We start from the raw sequence: 21803 nt of genomic DNA, 5'->3' as shown, positions 1-21803 counted from the left end.
AACATCAATGCATGATCACATGATGTCAGATCATATTCATCACTTGACAGTTTTCAGATGTCAGTCTCACCATTGCATTCCTCCTTTTTTAGTAAATAAAACTTTCATTGCATTCCCACCTCTTTAGTCAATACAATTTTCATTCCATTTTCCTTTTCATGTTTTCAAATAAAACCTTCATCCACTATTCATTTTCCTTCACACTCATTATACTTTCCTGCCTCTCTTTCACTAACTTGTAACCCAGCAATAAAACCATTCAACACCCCTACAAAGCCGATTCATTCCATTTTCCTCTTTGCTTTTTCAAATAAACCTTGAACCACTGCAAAAATTTTCATCCATAGTCCTTCAAAATTATTGTTTCATGCTTGCGTTAGATGATGGACGATTCCTTAAGGCCTCCCTTCTTATACGTCTTGGCCTATCGACATCAGCACATTATCTAGGTTCAAGGCTAGAGTCCTTAGTAGTACCTTAAGGCTTGTATGCCTTAATGACAGGTTCTCTCACCAACAATCATGGGAATACACCAATGTCCCTTGATCGTTGGATCTTGCAAGCGGCTTGGCATCAACTCATCTTTTCGCTCTTCGAAAGATGTACTTAGGTACCTTGGCACTCATTGACATTAATGGTGAGTTGCCTCGAATTGGTTAATGACATTAATCAATGGTCGGTAATCCAATGAATCCTCTTCACGCTTGACATCGACACATTTATTCGCATGACTAGAATTGTACTATTGGTTTTGTAACAATTGAAAACTACATCATTTCAGTAGTTTGTAGTAAATCAATTTGTCATAACAACAATAAAGATTCAAGCCTTGTCATCAACAAAGAGAACAAAGAAGCAGATCCAAATTCCTTTATTTACATACTCCATGATCTGACAGCATCAGCAACCACACTCTTCAGCACCCACAGCTCATGTACATTGAGGGTAAGTGAAGGTATGTGGTTTTCTAATTTTTAGTCAAGCAAATTCCTTAGAATGCTAAAATTGTAATTTTGGAAAATTACTCATTTACACTCCCTTTCTCATAGCATCATAAATTGAAAAACACCTTTAGTTGGGGGGAAGGGAAATCAATTCATATTCACATTTCATACACCATCACACATTTTCATTTCATTCCAACTCACATATTCTCTCCAATCAACTATTCTTGCAGTATGATTCCAAAAGATTATATGCTTTGCAAATTATCAATTCATTGATAAGATAATATAGGACTTGAAAAAAATTCTAAATGTTTTCATAAAATTTGATGCAACAAAGAAAATAAAGTATTGTTACACAAGAACATTGCCCAAAAAAAAAAATCGGTTGTCACACAAGAACCAACCATCAAAAATATATGTTGCAATCAAATATATATGTATGTCAAACTTTAGCCAAAGACAAAAATCAAAATCATGTAGGTGAAAATTAATACTTTACTATATATGTTTTCTAAGAATATTTAAAACAAAAAAATAAATTATAACAAGGGAAAATTTGACTTTTATATAAATTTAATTGTTTTATGTTTGTTTGTAAAGATTATTTAAATTATTTTTTTTTGTTACTTAATTTGCATTTTTGAAAACCTAAATAACTTTAAAGCCACGAGAAACCCATAAATTACTGATATTAGGTGTATTACATAACTTCAACTTACATTTTTAAAAAATTTACCAAATTTTATGTTACATTAACTAAAAAGAAATTGAAAATATAAATATAAATATAAAATACTTCAATTATGCTCATCTTGATAAAATTAACTCTTCTTTAAATGCAATCTCATTCAAAATAAAATAAAATCTAAATAACTATAAACAATATATTTTAAAAAAAATGTATTAAATTATAAAAATGAAAATTATCTAAAAATACCCAACATGTTAGTAAAAATAATTCAATAAGAATAAATAAATAAATAAATTAAATAAATTAAAAATTAACTTACAATATAGACAAGTTAATAGAAATATCTAACCTTTTTCTATTTAAGAAAAAAAAATGTATAGAATTAGAAAAAAGTGAACTCATATCTGACCTAAGAAAGTCTCCTTGGTATCATCAAAGAATCTACAATGTTGGAAAAATGATTACTCACATCTAACTTAACAAAGTATCCTAGGTAACATCAAGGAATTTGCATTTAAAAAAAATTGCATTAAATTATAAAAATGAAAATTATCTAAAAATACCCAACACATTTGTAAACATAATTGAGTTGGAAGAAATAAACAATTAAAAATAAATAAAAGAAATACATGAAAAATTAACTTAGAATGAGGCAAGATGGTGAACAACACTTGGAGTTAACTTGTCACGCCCCGATCCTGGCGGTGATCTTTCAGCCACACATAGGCAGGTGTAGGACAGTTACCCAATTTGTTTTCATCAATACTAATGAGTGCGGAATACACCTAACATTCAACACTCAGATATTTTTCTTCATTTCTACTAAGAATTCATAATTTTGCACAACAGAAATAACATTCATCAACATCATATAAATATGCATAGCGGATAATCTTCTTTTAATGGGAGGGTCAACTCCTCGGTTAGAGTCAGCCCAAATAATAATATAACAACAATGTTTTATAAGTGTTTTACATACATAGCCTTTGCAAGGCAACCCTAAGTTTCACCTTGACAATCTTTCCAAAACACATCAACTAGGCCTGCCCATTCAGTAGTGCCCAAATCTATCATTTAGGGTGGCCCACACCTGTCATTCAGCTCTCTCTTGGTTTTTTCACCATTCGTTTAGCTTGTTCACTCCGTTTGGGTCGTTCAGCTCATTCAACCCATTCAGCTCGTTCATCTCATTCAGGTCATTCAGCTCATTCAACCAGCTTCGCTTGTTCAACTCGTTCAACCCATTCAGGTCGTTCAGCATGTTCGACCTGTTCAACTTGTTCGGTCATTTAGCCCATTCGACTCGTTTGACCCATTTAGACTTCATTCAGGCCTTCGTTCAGATGCGCCCCTCCTGGAGCTCACTGAAGGGCAGGGTCACCCCATCTACAGTTCACCCACCCAAGATGCACCCAAAACCTTCGTCTTCTGTTTCCTTGGCTCAGTACTATGACCCTCGATCCGCTTGCACCTTGCCCTCTTTGTTTTCTCATCCTCCTTGATCGTCCATGTACTTAGACCCATGCCTTATGCTTGAATTTCCTTGGTTGGATGATTCCTTTCCTTTCTCACATCGCCCTCTATATATATGCGACCTCCAAGAGTCAAGGTGGGTCAGCCTACCCAGGTCTACCATATAATTTTCCTAATAAAATATCAGGAGTCGCTTAGGTTTACCCAACTCGTCACTCCGCACGTTGGCCCACCAACTCGTCAGTTTTTCGACAGCTCCTATAAATGTGTTGCATGTTCCCATACTTTGCCAATTTTTAGATTTTAGATTTTTCGACTCTCCCGTTGGATCGTCGCAGCTCGTTGCCGTACATTTTCCCATGCACGTTTAACTGAACGCCCAACTCATCGCACATGCTAGCTCGTCACATTTAACCAAAGATATTCCAATGCCCCATCACACATCACAAATTCCCAACTCATGGCTGTGACATACTCCCCCACTTTAAACAGTTGTCGTCCTTGACAACACCATCATACGTCATCACAAAGTGTTGCTAGCTCCAACATCTACAAAAATGTCCATGCTTCCCACGTCTGCTCTGCCATAGCATAAACCATCAAGGCTCATTACTCCATGAATATTAAAGTTTCCTCAATCCATGATCGTCAACCACATTTGTCACAAATCCACATGCTGCCCCACCATGGAAGGTTTGTCCTCCCAACTCAAGCTACATGCTATCACTGTAACATATATCGTGTCAACCTCGTCATGTATTGCCACCATGCGAACTGCTGCCATGATACTCCAACCCAACTCAAACATATCTCAATACACTTCTAGACCCCATGATTCGAACTAGTTGGGTAGCTAATCCAATTGTCACGCTCAAACCATGAGAATGCACCTCCTCATGCCATCATCGATCATTTCTCGCAGCATCTTGTCACAACATCAACTCGATCAAGAATCCATCACATCTCCATCAAAGTATAAAGTAAGACATGCCCAGGTCCATGAAGTAATCTCCATCTCATATGTAACATGTTTTCCATGATGTTGGTGCCAATGTGTTATATTTCAATCAGTCACAATATCCAAACATCATCATCCATATGTGTGTGTAAGATCCATCTCCTCAAAATGAAGAGATCCTCTCATTAAACCAACTCTTAATGTGCCACATCCAGGTCCATGAAGCAACTTCCATCACATTTGTAATATGCCATACCTCAAGTCTGTCAAAAGGACATGTATACACCTGTCTCACCATCCATGTGCTGCCCAGGGTTGTAAACCGATCATCCACCATGTATCAAAATTGGGCAAGTCTTGGCTCAACCCATGCCCAAGTGTTTCCATCGAGGCATCATCATCTTTGCAACTCCGTCAACTCCAAAGTGTCTCATCTCGATCATCCAAACCAAGTCACTCCTCCTCAAAACACCCCATAAATGTTCCCAAATATATGCATCCCATACTACATCTCAGTTAGGTACACCTCTGACCTCAGCTCCTCAATGCATGAGATACTCCAAGACCACTATAATATGAAGTCTCCAATGGCTGCAACTATCTCAAGTCATCATGAGCTCCATGAATCATCTCCATCCAACATCTCGACAAGCATACATGTCTTGGCCTCAAAGGTCACTGCAATATGCCTCTGCTCTCCATGTGGTAGGAATGCTCTCATAGATTGCTCACAAATCCAATCAGTCCATGACCTTGCTGTATAAAAGTGCACAACATCTCCATCGACTCATAAGTGAAATGTCTCCATGTTGCATCAACAAATCCATTCACACAACATCACTCCCTTGGAACTCTTCATTGGATTCCCATAAGTGGCATCTCTACAAGTGCACCTACATAATGTCCCCAAATAGTGTTTTCCGTGCTCCATCTAACTAACTCAATTTCCATGATTCAAGCTACCCATGTTGCCTAACTAATTAGACCCGTCACAACATCGGCCATCTCAGCCTAGTCCTCAATCAGTTTTAGTGCACTCAGTCAGTCAAACCATATATATCATATCATATCACATAGGTCTTTTCCATCATCACTGCCCCACTAAAGGTCCACCAAGACTGCCTCTCAGTCTTAGCCATGAAGAAGTCCACCCAAGTATCATATCATCAAAACTCAAGTGTGCCATTTCTCCAATATTTGCATGAATCATGTCAAGCACTTAGCCAATTCTCCATATGGCTAAATCTTGACCCATCCTCCGCAATGATCATCATGTTTCTCCCTTGTCACGAGCATTTGTAGCTTCTGCCACAAGGTCACAAACAACCCCAACAAGATCTGCAACAATCAATGGTCCTTGCTTCTCCACACAAGGTCTCATCGTAGTCATCCATGGTAAGGTTTTCCATTGCATCGGTAAACTATATTTTCCATTCCCTACATATGGACCATCCTCCAAAAGCTCCAATTAAACACAAGTAGTAATAGGAACACTTACTTCATCATGAGGCTCCTCCATGTGAGTGTCTTCATCCATCAATGCCTGCAATATGTATGATCTTGGTTAAACTTGAAAAATTCGAAGTGCCTCAAGTTCCTTCTCCATAATTATCACATATGCAACATTTTCATACATCATAGCTTCCTCTTCTTCATCATCACAATCTACAGCTATATCCTACTCCATTTCCCAACCAAGACAAAGGAGTTTCTCTTCAACATTCCTTTCCAATACCTCAAGTTTATCTCGAATCTGTGGGTTCTCTTCTTTCATTAGCTTCAACCTATATAAGGTTAGAAAGAGCCTCCCATGGAATTCTTCACAACATTCCATGTCTCATCATTCAACTTAGCCCAAGCACAATGCTTCACCTCTGCTAAACTTGTCATGAAGTGTAGTAGTAACACTTCAATCTTCAATCGTTCAAAAGCCCTGTCGAATCCGGACCTCTGATAGCACTTATCATGAAGTACAATGGGAACATCTTCTCTCCAAATATCCAATGGGAATTGATACCATCTGTCATGCCCCTATCCTGGTGGTGATCTTTCAACCGCACATAGGCAGGTGTGGTATGACTACCCAATTTCTTTTCACCAATACTAATGAGTCCAGACTATGCCTAACACTCAACACTTAGTTATTTTTCTTCAATTCTACTAAGAATTCATCATTTTACATAGTGAAAGTAACATTCAACATCATCATATCAATATGCACATCGGATAATATTCTTTTAATGGGAGGGGCAACTCCCTCATTAGAGTCTGCCCAAATAATAATATAACAACAATATTTTACAAGTGTTTTACATTCACAACCTTTTCTAGGCAACCCCAAGTTTCACCTTGCCAATCTATCCAAAACACATCAACTCAGCCTCCTCATTCAGTAGTGCCCAAGTCTATCATTCAGGGTGGCCCACGCCTATCATTCATCTTGTTCATTCACCATACATTCAGCTCATTCAACCCGTTCGAGTCATTCATCGTGTTCATCTTGTTCAGCTCGTTCAGGCCATTCGACTCACTCAACTCATTTAACCTGTTCGACTCGTTTAGCTCGTTCGGTCATTTACCCCATTCGACTAGTTCAACTTGTTTAGAATATCGTTCAGAATTTGTTCAAGCCTTCATTCAAACGTGCCCCTCCCTCAGCTCACCCACAAGCAGGGTCACCCCACCTGCACTTCGCCTGCCTAGATTTCACCCAAGACCTTCATTTTTTGTTTCCTTAGCTCAGTACTATGGCCCTCAGTCCACCTGCACTTTTCCCTCTTTGTTTGCTCATCCTCCTTCCTCATCCATGTACTTATACCCATGCCTTAAGCTTGAACTTGCTTGGTTGGATGATGCCTTTCCTCCCTCACGTTGCCCTCTATATATATGCGACCTCCAAGAGTCAAGGTGGGTCGGCCTACCCAGATTGACCATATAATTTTCCTAATAAAATATCAAGATTCACATTGGTTTACCCAACTCGTCTCTCCACACTTCAGCCCACCAACTCGTTTGTTTTTCGACACCTCCTATAAACTCGTCGCATGTTCCCATACTTAGTCGATTTTATGATTTTCGTTTTTTGGACTCTCATGTTATCTCGTCGCAACTCGTTGTTGCACGTTTTCCTCGACGCATTTAACTGAACTCCCTACTCGTCGCACATTCAAGCTCTTCGCCTTTAAGCGAAGATATGTCAATGCCTAGTCATACATCACAAATTCCTAGCTCGTAGCTGTAACATGGCCTGGTCCATTAAAATCTTGGGAATAATGGAAAAGTCAGAGGAAAAGGTTTACCTGAAAAATGAGAGGGGTATGTCCTCGACATGTGCAGTGAGAGGTAACTGAAAGATCAGTCTCTCAAATGAAAGCTTCATCTCCTCTAACTCACCTAGAAATGAAACAATGTTATGCATGGAGGCTTGCACAAAGAGAGCTCCCTCTCCTATGCACTCTACCTGCATTTTTTGGCTGTATTTAGTTCTCTTTACCTGGCCTGCAAGTGAGTAATAGTATGCTAATACTCATGATAGTTTATCCCTAATACATTTCACAGGATTTGTGGTGCCATAAATATTATGACACTCGTTGTTATACATAATCAATGTATCGAATATGCTCCTTACGATAAGATGGTCATCTAGAATGGAGAGAAAGAGTATGGTTCTAGGAGAAGGCCGCGAAGGTGGCACCATGACAGATGCCAAAACATTTACAGTTAGCTTAATTCCTTCATATCATGTTTCTCCATGGATGGAAATCATCTCCACCTTCTTCTCAGAAATGCTCAGATGTTCTGGGATGAAATATTATGTTGCTGTTAAATATAATAGAGAAATATTCCTTCCTATTAGGTATCTCCATGGATGGAACTCGCCTCCACCTTCTTCTCAGAAATGCTCAGATGTGGTGGGATGAAAGGTGATGTTGTTGTTAAATATATTGCAATCATTGGATCATTAGTGTAGGTGTTTGACTAGATATCTTGTGGCTGTTGTCTGGGTACATATGGTAGGGTGTAGTTAAGTCCCGTCACTTTTTCATTTATCTCATCGGTGACCCTAATAGAAAAAAATATGTGGCAACAGATATGTGACCATTAAATGAGCCATGTTGTATATGCCTATGAGCCATGTTGTAACTAGTCTATAGTCGGCATATACAACCTCCCACATTTAATGCCCATTGGAAAGCTACTTATTTTTAGTGAATCCTAAGGGTACTATGGGTTTCTGTAAGGATGAGCTGCTCAAATTAGGTGCATAAGCTGATAATTTTTTTTTTTCCAAGGAAAAAAAGCGAACTTTTTTATAAGAAATAAAAAAGTTACAAAGCATATGAGTTAACATTCTACAAAAAACTGCCTGATAAGGAGCAAAGGCTCCTCTGAGAAAGATCATCAACACCCCTACAGAGCGCTAACAAAGTCTCCTGTACTCGGCCTGAACAGCCATAACCAAAAAGGATCTGAAGTCCACAGTGTCTCCTGGGTCTCCTTTCATGAGGAAAACAACCCAGAAAAAACCCCATACAGTAAACAGTTCATAATCCGCTCTATCAATCCAGAGCATAACAGTATATAAAAAGAAAAAACACAGTTGACATATGCCACCGATATCATATGAAACACAGATAATCTATTGCATATAAGTGGGAAACAAAAAACATTATATATTTGGAGGGAGATCCGACACACGGATCTGATCCTGAAACTGTTCTGTTACTCTCCAAGTGCCCACAGCTTGCTGCAGACCTTCTTTAGAAAGTCGATCTGCCTCCTCGTTGCAATCCCTGTAGATGTGGTCAATAGAAAAAACATTAAACTGTTGTTTTAAGGTTTGTATTTCTTCTAGTAAAGGCATCAACATGTAGTGCTTGCATCTATATTTCCCATCAACCCAGTTAACAACATTCATCGAATCTCCATAAATCTGAACTGTAAGAATATTTTTGTGGATGAGCCAACAAAGGAGCAGCTTTAAGGCAGTGAGTTCAGCAAAGTTATTTGTTCCCATCCCAATTCCCACTGAGGCCTTTAGTGAGTGAGAATCACTAAGATGTATGCACAACCCAGCACCCGTGAAATTGTTTTTGGTTGCCCCGTCAAAGAAAGCCCACGGTATCCCATCTCTAATGCGAAGCTCCTTCCGCAGATCAGTTTTTGCAGAATCCTCCTTTACAGGAATGCTATCAAGAATGGCATTGCTTTGAATGGCAATAGCAGCCACAGGGGTCGACATTTCTCTAAAAATACTACGATTCCTTGCAATCCAAATACCCCAGCAAATGATGGGAGGCAAATTCCTCAGGTTCCTTTCTTGAAAATGGTTCCACCAATATTCCCAAGCTGTGATCATACTATCTCCCTCCCACCTTAATTTTACATTTAAGAGCCTTTCCGCCTCATTCCAAACCTGCTTTGTAAAAGGGCATGTTAGGAAAAGATGGTGAATGGATTCTGAATCAGCAAAACACAGAGGGCATCTTCCAGGTCCCTGCTTAAACCGGGCTTGTAGAATTTCCCATGTAGGAATCTTATGATTTAAGGCGCACCAAAAAAAGATTCTAGTTTTTTTAGGACACTTAAGTTTGAACAAAGGCTTTGACCACCAAACAGGAGGATTCCAGCCTTTATTCTTCATCAAGAAATTGTAGCCAGCCTTTGGAGAATATAGCCCTGTCTCGGCATGTGCCCAAACCAGAGAATTCGGCCTGTCCTTTATTCTTACATTGGATCTTCTAAGCTCCTGAATGAATAGCTGCCATTCGTTTCTCCAGTTGAGATCTATTCCTAGATCGGCTTCAGACTTCCAAGCCCGCCCCCATATAGATGACTGCTCCATATTTGCAATCTGCCTTAAGCTTCTTATTCCTATATCATCTAGGTGAGTGAGCATTCTAGGAGAAAGAGCAAAACCCTCACTACACCCTACCCACGGATCCCTACCGATCCTCAAACTTTCTCCATTTCCAACCCGCCAAGCCAGACCTTGTTCAATTACCTTAAAAGCCTCAGAAGTGGCTTTCCAGATGACAGAACAGTTTCTTCCTTTTTTGTTTGGGGTTCTAATCCAATCTTCGAGTGGAGTAGGGTCAATGTACTTCCTTTTAACTACCTTCGTCCAAAGATTCTCCATGGAGATGATTCTCCAACCTGATTTAGCTGCTAAGGCTATGCTGAAGTCAGTGGGACTTTTCAAACCCCATCCACCCCAGTCTTTTGGTCTTGTGATCTTATCCCATGCCACCCATGGGAGGACAGACTCCTCTTTGGACCCCGACCACAGAAACCTACTGCAAATCTGCTTTATTTTGTGGAGAATCCCTTTTGGGATCCAGGTCAATGCTGCCCAAAAAACCGGTATAGCCTGAAGGACTGAATTTACCAAGGTAAGTCTTCCTGCCCTAGAAAGCCACTTGAAACTCCAGTGGGATATTTTTTGTTCAATCTTCGCTATTAGCCAATTCCAGTCCTGCTTTCTGTAAGAGGATGGTTTAAGACAAAAACCAAGATATTTGAACGACTGCTCCATATTACAGGTTCCAAAGGGCAGGTGAGCAGCAATCATAGTCTCCTCTTGTCTATTGAAGCCTTCAAAGATTAATTGAGACTTCCTTTCATTTATTTGAAGCCCTGTAGCTTTCAGGAACTGATCAAGGATTCGCTTAATCTCTAAAATTTCATTTAAGTTCCCATTTGAAAACAAAAGAATATCATCGACAAAAAGCAGATGTGTAATGAACAGATTAACAGCAACTTCCAAACCTTTTACCAAACCTGAACTTTTTGCCTTTGCAATAAGTCTGCTCAAGCCTTCTGCTGCAAGAAGGAAAAGCAGGGGGGGAGAGCGGACACCCTTGACGCAGCCCTCTTTGACTTTTAAAGAATTGAGAAGCAGCTCCGTTTATCAAGACAGCAAAATTTACATTTGTGATACATCCCATGATCCAATTTATGAAGCCCACCTGGAAGCCCAGATGTGTCAAGAGCAACTTTGTGTACGTCCAACTGACCCTATCATAGGCTTTGGATAGATCTATTTTGAGCACTGCCCCCTTTTTGTTTGCTTGCCTGATACTGTGAATAGTTTCCTGAGCTACCCCGATAGCTTCATGGATTTGTCGCCCGTCCAGGAAACCAAATTGCTCCTTTGAAATACAGCAAGATAAAATGGGTTTCAGGCGAACCGCAATGATCTTTGCTATAATCTTGTAGATGGCATTGCACAAAGAGATAGGCCTGAAATCTTCGAAAGAACCAAGGTCTTCTTTTTTTGGAATAAGGGCTATGAAGGTTGCATTGAATGGACCATAGATTTCTCCTTTCACTCTAGATTCCTCCACAACTTCAGTAATTTCTGCCTCGATAGATTCAAAAAAGTGTGTAAAGAGTTCTATGGTCCATCCATCGGGCCCTGGACTTTTATCTTTCGCCATAGACTTTATTACACTTTCTACTTCCTCCTTTGTCACTTCTCTAAAAAGATCTTCAGCTTCTTCCTCCTCCACAAACCGAGGAAAAGCCTGGGCAGTTCTGATTATTTCAGGCAATGATATCCCCCCAGGATCAGAAAAGAGAGTCTAGAAATGAATCTTTCCCATAGAAGATAGGTCTTCAAATGATGAGGCCTCCCTACCTTCAGAGTCCCTCAGCTTCCAGATAGTATTTGCATTCCTCCGCCCTTTTGCATAATTATGAAAAAAAATTGTATTTTCATCCCCTGCTTTCAACCAAATAGCTCTGCTTTTCAATCTCCACTCCTCTTCTCTATCCAATAAAATCTTCGCTCTTCTCTTTTCCAGAGCTAGAATTCTTTCTTTCGATTCCTGAGATGCATAAGCATCAATCTCTGGGTCTTCAAGAACCCCCAGAGCCTCATCAATGCTGACTAGCTCTTCAATTTGTTTTTTCCTTCTAGCTGAAGCCCATTCAATAGCTGCTTTCTTAAGTCTTTTAAGATTATCCATGAAGCGACCAGCATTATTATCCGATTGCTCCGAACCCGGATGTCTCCAGGTTTCATTGAAAAGATTTATGAAAGAGTCCTCCTGAAGCCAAGAGGCATTGAATTTGAAAGGAGCGGCCGGTTTTGGAGGGGGTTTTGAGAATTCCAGCAGGATGGGGAAGTGATCCGAGTTTCCACCTTCACCCACCCATTGCCGGAACAAAGGAATATTGGACGCCAACCTTTCACTGATGAGAAACCGGTCCAATCTTTTCGCAATTCTATCATCCCCCGTTTTTCTGTTCCTCCAGGTTGGTTTTGCTTTTATAATATTTACATCAATCAGCTGATGAGAAAGAAGGGCATTTGAAAAGAAATCTGTCAGGGGATCCTCCCTCGCAAGAGGCCCCCAAGCTTCGGCGGTCCCCAAAGAAAAATTAAGGTCTCCCCCAATTATTAGATTTTTATCTTTAATCAGACCTTTTGAGAGGAGATCATTCCAAAAAGAAACCCTTCCCTGACAAGGGCCGTAAACATTAACAATCACCAAAGGGATATCAAAATCAGGGGAAACAACCTCCAATCCCAAAACATTTGGTAATCCCCAGGAATTTAACACCTTTATTCTTCCTTTCTTAAAACCCATGGCAAGCCCTCCCGAGTGACCTGAAGCATCAGCAGCAATGAAGACCCAACCCGGTAAGATAGAGCAGAGAGACGATTCAATATCCATACTTTTGCCCAAAGTTTCTTGAAGAAAAACTATATCCAGGTTATTACGCGAAATTAGGTCTTTTAGAGCTAGTTTTTTGGGTTTACTAGCTAAACCCCTGCAGTTCCAAGAAAAACAGATCATTTAATAACCATCTCAGGGGGTTTTGCTGCTCTAAGCGCCCCAGGAATTGTCATCTGTTTCCCATCAGCTACATCATAAATGGCTTTAGCTTGAGTTTTTGAAAGCAGGGATTTTCGCCCTCTACCCTTCTTAGAAAAACTCTTAGGAGTCTCAACCCCTAACCCACCTACAGGCTCCATAATCTCATTCGAACAAACCGACTTCTTGCTGAGGGATCTAAAATTATAATGGCGAGCAACAGAAGAAGGTCCAGCACCCTTACCCAATGGGGGAAAATCCTTACAGTTCAGATTTAAGGAGGGCATTTCGGCAGAGACCTTATCAATATTTTGCATAACATCCTTACAGTTATTTATCAGAGAACTACCCCCGACAATAGATTCAGAAATAAAGTCAGGATTTTTTAGAGAGGACTGCATACCCGTTTGTTCATCTTCGTTGACGACGGCCGGAACAGGAGTAGGAGGATCCAGCATCGGTTGTTCATCGGAAGAAACCAGCGGGCCTCCATCCTCCTTGGGCTTTCCTTCCTCTGACTGATGCAGGTGCTCTTCCGCAGCAGTCCCGAGTGGAATAGACTCCTCCAGCGGGCTCTCAACATGCCTCCTAGGCCCTTCCCACTCCTCTTCGTCTCTTTGAGTCCTCCTCCTTCTCCTTCCCAACGGGCAGTCCCTCGCCAGATGCCCATACTCATGGCATCGATGGCAGCGGAACGGAAGGAGTTCATAATCCAAAGGCTGTTCTACGACATACTCCCTATAGCGCAAAGTTATAGATTTTGCCAGGCCATCCTTGGGGTTGAGTCTCACCAGGATTCTTGCCACTGCTTTCTCATAAGTATGAAGATACGACCTATCGGCATCCAGATAGGTACCCAACAAGTTCCCTATAGACTTGAAGACAGAATCCGCCCAGAGGAATGGAGGTAAGCTTGGAGCCCTAACCCAGACAGGGAACTCGTCGACCTTTTCTTTGGCGGCATCGAAGAGCGGTGTCCATCTTTTGAAGAAGACCGGCCGGTTCCCGTACTCCCAATTCTGCCCCTCGACCCATTCCAATGCCTCCTTACTGTCGAAACTGGCCATGAACCATCCTTTAACCAGAGAGTTTGTTTTGAAAGAGGCCGCTGGGGTATCCACCCATTGTCTCTCCGCCCACTACCTGAGGGCTTTGCCTGATACAGGCCGCCCTCTGATCCTGCCCACGAGCGTGACCTCAGCCACCTCCAGAACGTCTTCCACCTGCACATCCATACCCAGAACCAGCTCCGAAAAACTCTTTTTCTTCAAAGGTTTTGTCTTCTTTCTTTTTTCCCCTGTCCTTCTCAACTCCGGCTCCACATTCTTGTCACCGAGATCTGGGATTTGTTCTCCAGGTCCCCTTTGCGCCCCATCTTCAGGCCCTGCTGCATGTTCACCCCCATTACTTGTCGGTGTTTCTACCAGCCCTTCGATTGGATTGCCCACCTCCCCTTCCTCCGAGGGGCCCTTCTCTAGTCCTTTACCTGCCCCAAAAGATGAAGATACAAACCCCTGATTTGCTTGCCTACCAGATTCGATAACCAAACCCTCCGACCCTACGATACTCTGAGTAGAGTCCTTAGGTAAAAGTCCTCTGTTAACAGCCAACAGGTGAGAACTTCCCCCGACCTCATTCCCTGAATCTTTGAGTCCCCCTACGGGCCTCCATACCCCAATGTGATGCACTGAGTTGATGATATCCTCTAAACCTCTGGACGGACAGAAAATTTTAGATTGGGATAAAGACTTACCAATCGATGAAGCGAAACCCTTGTCTCCCCAAGTGCTCAGCTCTGCTTTAGGGTTTTCCTTCTCAGGGCCCTTGCCAGTGGTGCCTAGGTTGCCTAACAGATCCCACCTCTCGTCCAACAGGCCTTTTGCAAAACTTGAAACTCTTGAAACACCAGCCGAAACCGAAACAGCTCCATGACCATCAGTCTTTCCAAATAGCTCACTAAGGTTCTGCGCATTAATTTCCTTCCCCCATACCGTGAGTAAGTCTTTAGGAGATGGGTCAAGCTCCACCGACTCCTTTGCAATTACCATGGTAAAAAGCTAAAAGTCCGTAAATAGCAATGCCTCCTCGCAACCGTTACCCAAGAAAAAACATTGAAAAAACGCTTGCAGACAAAGGAGGCAGACTATGCAACTAGACCTGGACAGCAAGACTCCAACGAAGTTTCACGGGCTTAAAATTCAGGAAACCGCTCTCACAAACCCTCGACCGAGACAGGAAAACCGCCAGCCTGAAAGAAAAGTTTCCTTAACCCAACCGCCACTAACCGGTTTGACCCACGAAAGTAACCAAAGCTCGATGAGTCCGCCAGCGCTGCAAACCCCGTACCTGCGTGTCATTCTGCAGAGTCCTGCGTCACCTAGGCCTAGGGCCTATGGTTCCTGGATCGAAACCTACCCTCGCCATTCTGTCATGTACCTCTTGGGGCAACCATTCAGCTGATAATTTAAAATATTAATTATTTCTAATATTTCTAAAATAGAGAAGAAAAAGGAAAAAGAGAATAAAATGCTTTATTATTTAATATTTATACTATATATATATATATATATATATATATATATATATATATATATATATATATATATATATATATTTATATATTTATTTATTTATTGATATAGTTATAAAATTTGTTAATTAAACATTTAATGGTATGTTACTTATTATGTGGGAAGTTTGATGTTAGTAAGTGTATTACCTAGGTGGAGAAGGTTTAAAGTTAAATATTGCTTGCTCTGTCAACTTATGAAGAAATGAAAGTTTTCTATGTTCATTTTATATGAGTGAGGAGGCCTTGGAAACATGAGTTAGATATGTAAAACCAAAGGGAAAATTATCTCTTAGCCATTGAATTTTGATTGAGATAAGTTTAAGAATAACAACTAGACCAAAGGTTGTATTGGGGCACACTAAAATAGATAAACTAGGTAAAATTGGGATGACCTTGATAGATCCAAGATGAGTTTGAATGACTTGGAAGACAACTGGAAAATAAGTCATCGAATTGAAGCAAGATGACGAATGACACTTGGGTCCACAAATTAGAATGAAGAGGCTTGCAAGTGCATAACATGTGTCATATATTAAAAAGGAAGATGCCTCAATGTGTTAAGATATTTAAGAAATAAGAAAAAGTCATTCAAGAAGTGTAAGAATCTCTCTAGCGGTGCTCAGATTTGGGTGGGAATAGTATAACAAATTGCATTGGACAATTGAGATGAAGAAGAAAACATGACCTATAATAGGTAGGACTTTGGCTCTATGAGGGTTTTATTGAGAGTGCGTGTATGCACATATGCCTAGTATAATTGTAGTCTATCGCTATGCTCATCTATTATACATTGTAACATTTTTCCTATAAATATAGTCAAGGAATTCACTTTTGGTGCTTCCTATACTTGTATATTTTGCTTTTTTTTACTTGGATGGATATCATGTTCCTTGTGTCTCTTTGTGGTGGCTATGCTATAATATTGGATAAGTATCCTTGGGATTTTTTGACACTATGGTGGGGCGGTGCATGCCTTTTTTGGATGAACTAGGTTGTGTTAACCATAAATATTATAACTTAAAGTGAATTTATGGTTATACATTAAGTGGAGAGCATAGTTTGGTTGTTGTAGACACAAGTGAGTCAAGGTACTTGACTATTGTTGAGGCAAGGAAGTGTTGTACAATTGGAGATAAAAAAAGAAAACTTTTGTGAAAAACTTTAAGGTCCATGACAATTGGTATCAAAGCTCAAAAAGTTAGTTTCAAAAAATTGTTCAGTGTTATTCACTATGTTTTAGAATGAAGTAGTAGGTCTGGGGGTTGGCTTTATTGGTTCAAAATAGCTTTGTGATCATCCCTTGGGAATGAAGTCACTTGGACAGCTTGGGTTCTCATGGAGAAAACATATAGTAGTATAGGTGTTGGAGTGACACTTATATCAAAAATATAATGATACTAGCATGTGCTAGGGATTAGATGAAGGTGCACGATTAGCTTGAGCATTTTTGAACTATTTTTATAGGTTACAATCAATTAAAGAACAACCTAGTTGAGTGTGTCGTTATGCCTTAGAGTGGATTTCAACCAACTAAAAATTCACAAAATAGTCACAGAGGACATGTCATGGTCCTCGCACCTTGAAAATGATAGCAAACCAATTATTACAATCCTCTTCAAGTGGAAAACCTCCTTTTACAATGAATACAACGTACAAGCCAATATTTGATGATCTGAAGACTAGGTCTCCTTAGTGTATATATAGGAAAGGAAAGGTACACATAAAATAAATGGGACAATGGGAGACATTAGGATACATAACAATATAACAATAGAATATAATAACTTAATATCTAAGGCTTAATAAGGGGACTTTTGGTTAACATGGGGCTTAACATGCCCCTCCCCTTCGAGGAAGTGTTGTCGTCAACACTTGACTATATGTGAGTGTTTCTGGATGAACAACTCATCTTCCCACGTTGCTTCTTCCACTAGTAGGTTCTTCCATTTTATGAGGTACTCAATAATTTATTTATTCCTTAGTTGTTTAATCATAGTTTCTAAAATTATTTCTAGTTTTAGTAATCTTTCCACTGATTACCTTCTTGTAACCAAAGTAACTCATGTCATGTCTTTTATGAATAATGTTTTTTTGGGTTCAATGGTCCAGTGATATACATTTTTAACTATTGAGTGGTCATATTGCAAGAGATTGAACAAATGGGAGGGGGTGAGGAGCTTGAAAATAAGTGAAGGTTGAAAACCATGCCACGCACGGTTCTAGTCAAACAACAATTAGTTCAAGAAATGGAAAACTTAATTGTTTTCAATGTGAATTTGTTCATCATAACATCTAATGGAATATGTTTCAATGTATGTGCCTGTTGAATGTAGAGAATATTGAGAGGGAGAACCAATGATGTATTATACATATAAAACCAAACTAAACTCAAAAGCTTTGAGCTAAAATTTAAACTTCATTGTTTCAAAAGTTTTTTGTTATCAATATTTTGAATAACAATTACACACATATTTGGTATCATGTAGATAACATGGGAAATCTACTTAAAATATTAATATGCATCCATCCAAATTTAAATTTAACTGCAATCTAAAATAAAAGGAATGCTCAAAACAAGACAAATAACTCTGAATTTAGGCTTCCTTGATCCATATTATAATTATTGTGCTCTCTTTTGGTCAAAATCACATGATAAACTTTTTGTGAATGTGTTTCGAACCATGTAGTGCAGTTCATCGTCAGGACAAATATCGTTTGAGATAATACTTTCCCTATCATGGATAATGCTTTACATTTAACTTTTAATTACTTTAAATACATGTGGGGTCACCATTAGAATATGAGTGGAGCATTATCTACATGGTTAAACAAAGGCATCCCATGCATATGTATGCAAAGCTTTACATGCTCATCATTTTTTATTCATTTAGCTCTTTAAATTATCATTCTATAATAGCCCTGGTGAAAATTCCATGTAATAAAAGTGAAAAACAATAACCACAATTGATGGGACACTTATTCCAAGTTGAATGTTGGGCAGGAAATCCTGGGGGGTGTTCATTTGGTTGTTTATGGCTAAGAAAATTAGCAAAGGGGATGGATAAGGCTTTGGAAAATAGAAATGGCATTTTGGCACAATTATTTATGAAAATAATGGAAATTAGGAGAAAAAGGAGGTGAAAGGTCAAATGTTGCATGTGAAGAGGAAAATGAAAGGAAAATAATGGAAAATGAAGAAAATATTGACCTCATTCATAAAAAGGATTCCGAGGATAATTTGGTAACCTTTTGTAAGTGGAGTTTTGGAGCTCTCTCATTATTTTCTCTCTCTCTCACTCACGCTTGGACACTTAGAGTTTCTTGGAGAACTTTGTCATTGGAGAAAGAAAGGAAAAGAAGGCAAGAGGAAGCAAAGATCAAGCAGGGAAAGGTAGGATCAAGCAGCTACAACAAGCTTCATTGCAGGTATCAACTTGCATGTGTACTTCCCTTGATAGATTTGTCATGCATGGGATTGCATGCGGTTATTTTCTATCATGGTATGGGTTTTGAAAGTGTGACATTGTTCTTCATCCTAGCCTTACCATTTCCTGATAGCTTTGATGAGATGGTTTCTCACATTCGGTTAATGTGGGATGGACGGATTGGATTCGAAGCTAACTTGGGTGGATCTACGAACTGATAAACACATGCCCTATTGGTCCTTGAACTAGACTGTGTATCACAGTAAAGCCATTGGCCTAGTAACCCCTGAACAGGACCCTGGGTTGCAGTAAAGCTAGATTGTGTGCCTCGGTGGGCCTAGGAATCCTTTCTAGTGAATGGTGGGATATACAATAAAGTCAAGAGGTGTATCTTCTCTCCGTTGGACCTAGTAATCACAGAATGGGATGTACAGTAAATACTAGTGAGTATGTCTTGGTGTAGGGATTAGTGATCATTGAATCAAACTATGGATTGCTGTAAATCCTAAGAGACTAGGAGGCACACAAATTCCTCACAGTGTAGGCATAGAAATCCGGTGGTATCCATGCTTTTTGGTGTCTTTCGTGTGTTCTATGAGTCCCACATTCATGCTTGGAATATGGCACGGGGGTGATTGTCTAAAGAGATACTTGGCTCAACCAATCTATGGTTGGGTGGAACGTGGTAGTCCCATCTCTAGTTGGTTGATTGCATTCAGTAATGAGAAATCCATTCCCTTGATTTTCATGTGTAAATGTACCAATATACATGTGGATTTTATGGATGATATGTTTATGACATCTTTGTTCCTATTATGTTGGTTATATGTATGTTTTATGACAACAGATATGTGTGGCTCTAAGCAAGTTTTACTTGTATATGAATGGACAATGTGTCTATGACCTAATAGATGATAATGCAACAAATGGCATGAGGGAAAAATGGTTCATAGTGATTCTCATACAAGTATGAGATCCTTACACTTAATTCTGTTGTTTACACCTATAGGTTACATCTTGATGATATGTTTGAGGAAATTCCTGTCATGGCTAGTAAGGGTCTAGTTAAGGTCTTGTTCAATTTATTGCTTTTGTATCATTGTTTCCTAGTATGTTTACTGATTTTAAGCTATTGATCCATCATGGGCAGTGACCTGGGCTCTAGTCTTGAAAAAGTGGCTTAAATCCCAAGGTTGTTGGCACATAATTGGAAATTTTGGTCTCTCGTTGCTGGCAAGGAAACCTATAAGAGGGACTTTGGGTTTTTGGTTGCTCCTTTTCTTATAGCATGAGAGAAACTGAAGCCTAAGATGTCTAGAAAATTAGTGGGACCAACAGACAGGTTGTCTGAGTTGAGGAAATGTGTCCTGAGTATTCTAAATCTTGTGTTGGATGATTGTGTGTGATGTTTCTATTGGTTCCACTTCCTAATGTCACAAAGGAGGTCGAATCCAATCATAGTGGCCTCTTGTCTCATGTTTACTCTTTTTTGCTAGTTACTTGGGTAGATGTGGGAGGAGGGTGTTACAGAGTGGTATTAAGGGATGGTTCAACCCTCAGACTAGATGGACGTTGTGTGTTAGTCATGCATGCATGTCAGTTACATGTGTGTCTTTTACACTTGCATTCCATGTTCTTGTTTCATTTTCTTGATGATCGATTATGGTTGTAATAATGTTGTCATGGATATTTTTATGTTGAATTTTTGGAATGCATTTGTCATGAGTATATGACTGGTTGGATATGGATTATATGTCTCTTACATGTTAATTTTATGTCGCCTACTTATCTCCTTGTATGTTAGGCTACATTCTTGTAGATTTGATTAGATGTATCAGTCTTGTAGGTTGGTTACAGAAATTGATCAATTATGTTCAACAACATGCGTTTATGCACAAGTGTAGTTGATTAGTCATTGCTTATTCATGTTGTTGGTTGCATGAGGAAATGTGTACAATGGATTAATGATTTTTGTCATGCATGAGGTCATAGCATGCATTGTTGATATGGCTTTGCATTTATGTTTAGACCCTAACTAAAGTGATGTTTATATGTTGATGCATTTATTTGTGAATGTATATATTGTTATGTTTATATCATATATGTATCATGCAAATTTAGTGATCTTGTAGACAAGGTATCCTCCCCAAGCTATACTAAGTTATGCTGATTTATTGTGATTTGGTTCATCTAACATATTATGCATTGCAGGAAAGAGATAAAATGTCTAGCAAGATGGTTGACTACAAAGCCTCTCCGTATGAATCCGAAGAGCGGTATGGTGTTGGGAACTCTTCAAATTTGGTAGTTACATTGAGAAGTTTGAAGGAAGAGATGAAGATTTGTAAGGTAGATAATGACAGAATCATACAAGAATAAGAGAATCAAGCAGAGGTTAATGCTATACTTCTTTGGAGTTTTTGAGACTTGCAGTGATAAGGGCCACTCCGGATCAGCCATGGACGTGGGGATGGAACTAATGGGGCATATGATAGTAGGTCTCCTGGTAGACACGGATCATATAGATCTAACACAGTGAGAGATGGAAGATTGATGCACACTCTGGATAGCAGGGTTAATGAGTACAAGTACTATTCTAGTTTTGGTTCTGATAGACATCATGATCCTCATCGCTATCATCCTTACATGAGGAATGAGAGGGGATACTTTACGGATGAATTGAAGAAAGAAAAACCATCTATGTTTGATGGAGATGTGAATATTCCAGAAGAGGTGGAGGCTTGGATACTTTGGATGAAAAAATTATTTGAGTGGCATGAGTACACAGATAACATGAAGGCCACAATAGTTATCTTCAGTTTGAAAGGTAAAGCAGATATTTGGTGGGAATATGTTAAGCAGGTCAAAGAAATTAGGATATATGACTTGAGTTCACAGGAGTTCAGGAGGATTTT

The sequence above is a fragment of the Pinus tabuliformis genome, chromosome 7 (assembly GCF_031772625.1).
Source record: "Pinus tabuliformis cultivar Carrire ecotype Pingquan chromosome 7, CPIR1, whole genome shotgun sequence".
NCBI classification, from domain to species: Eukaryota; Viridiplantae; Streptophyta; class Pinopsida; order Pinales; family Pinaceae; genus Pinus; species Pinus tabuliformis.
The sequence above is the reverse complement of the archived record's forward strand: the minus strand, read 5'-3'. Positions refer to the sequence as shown.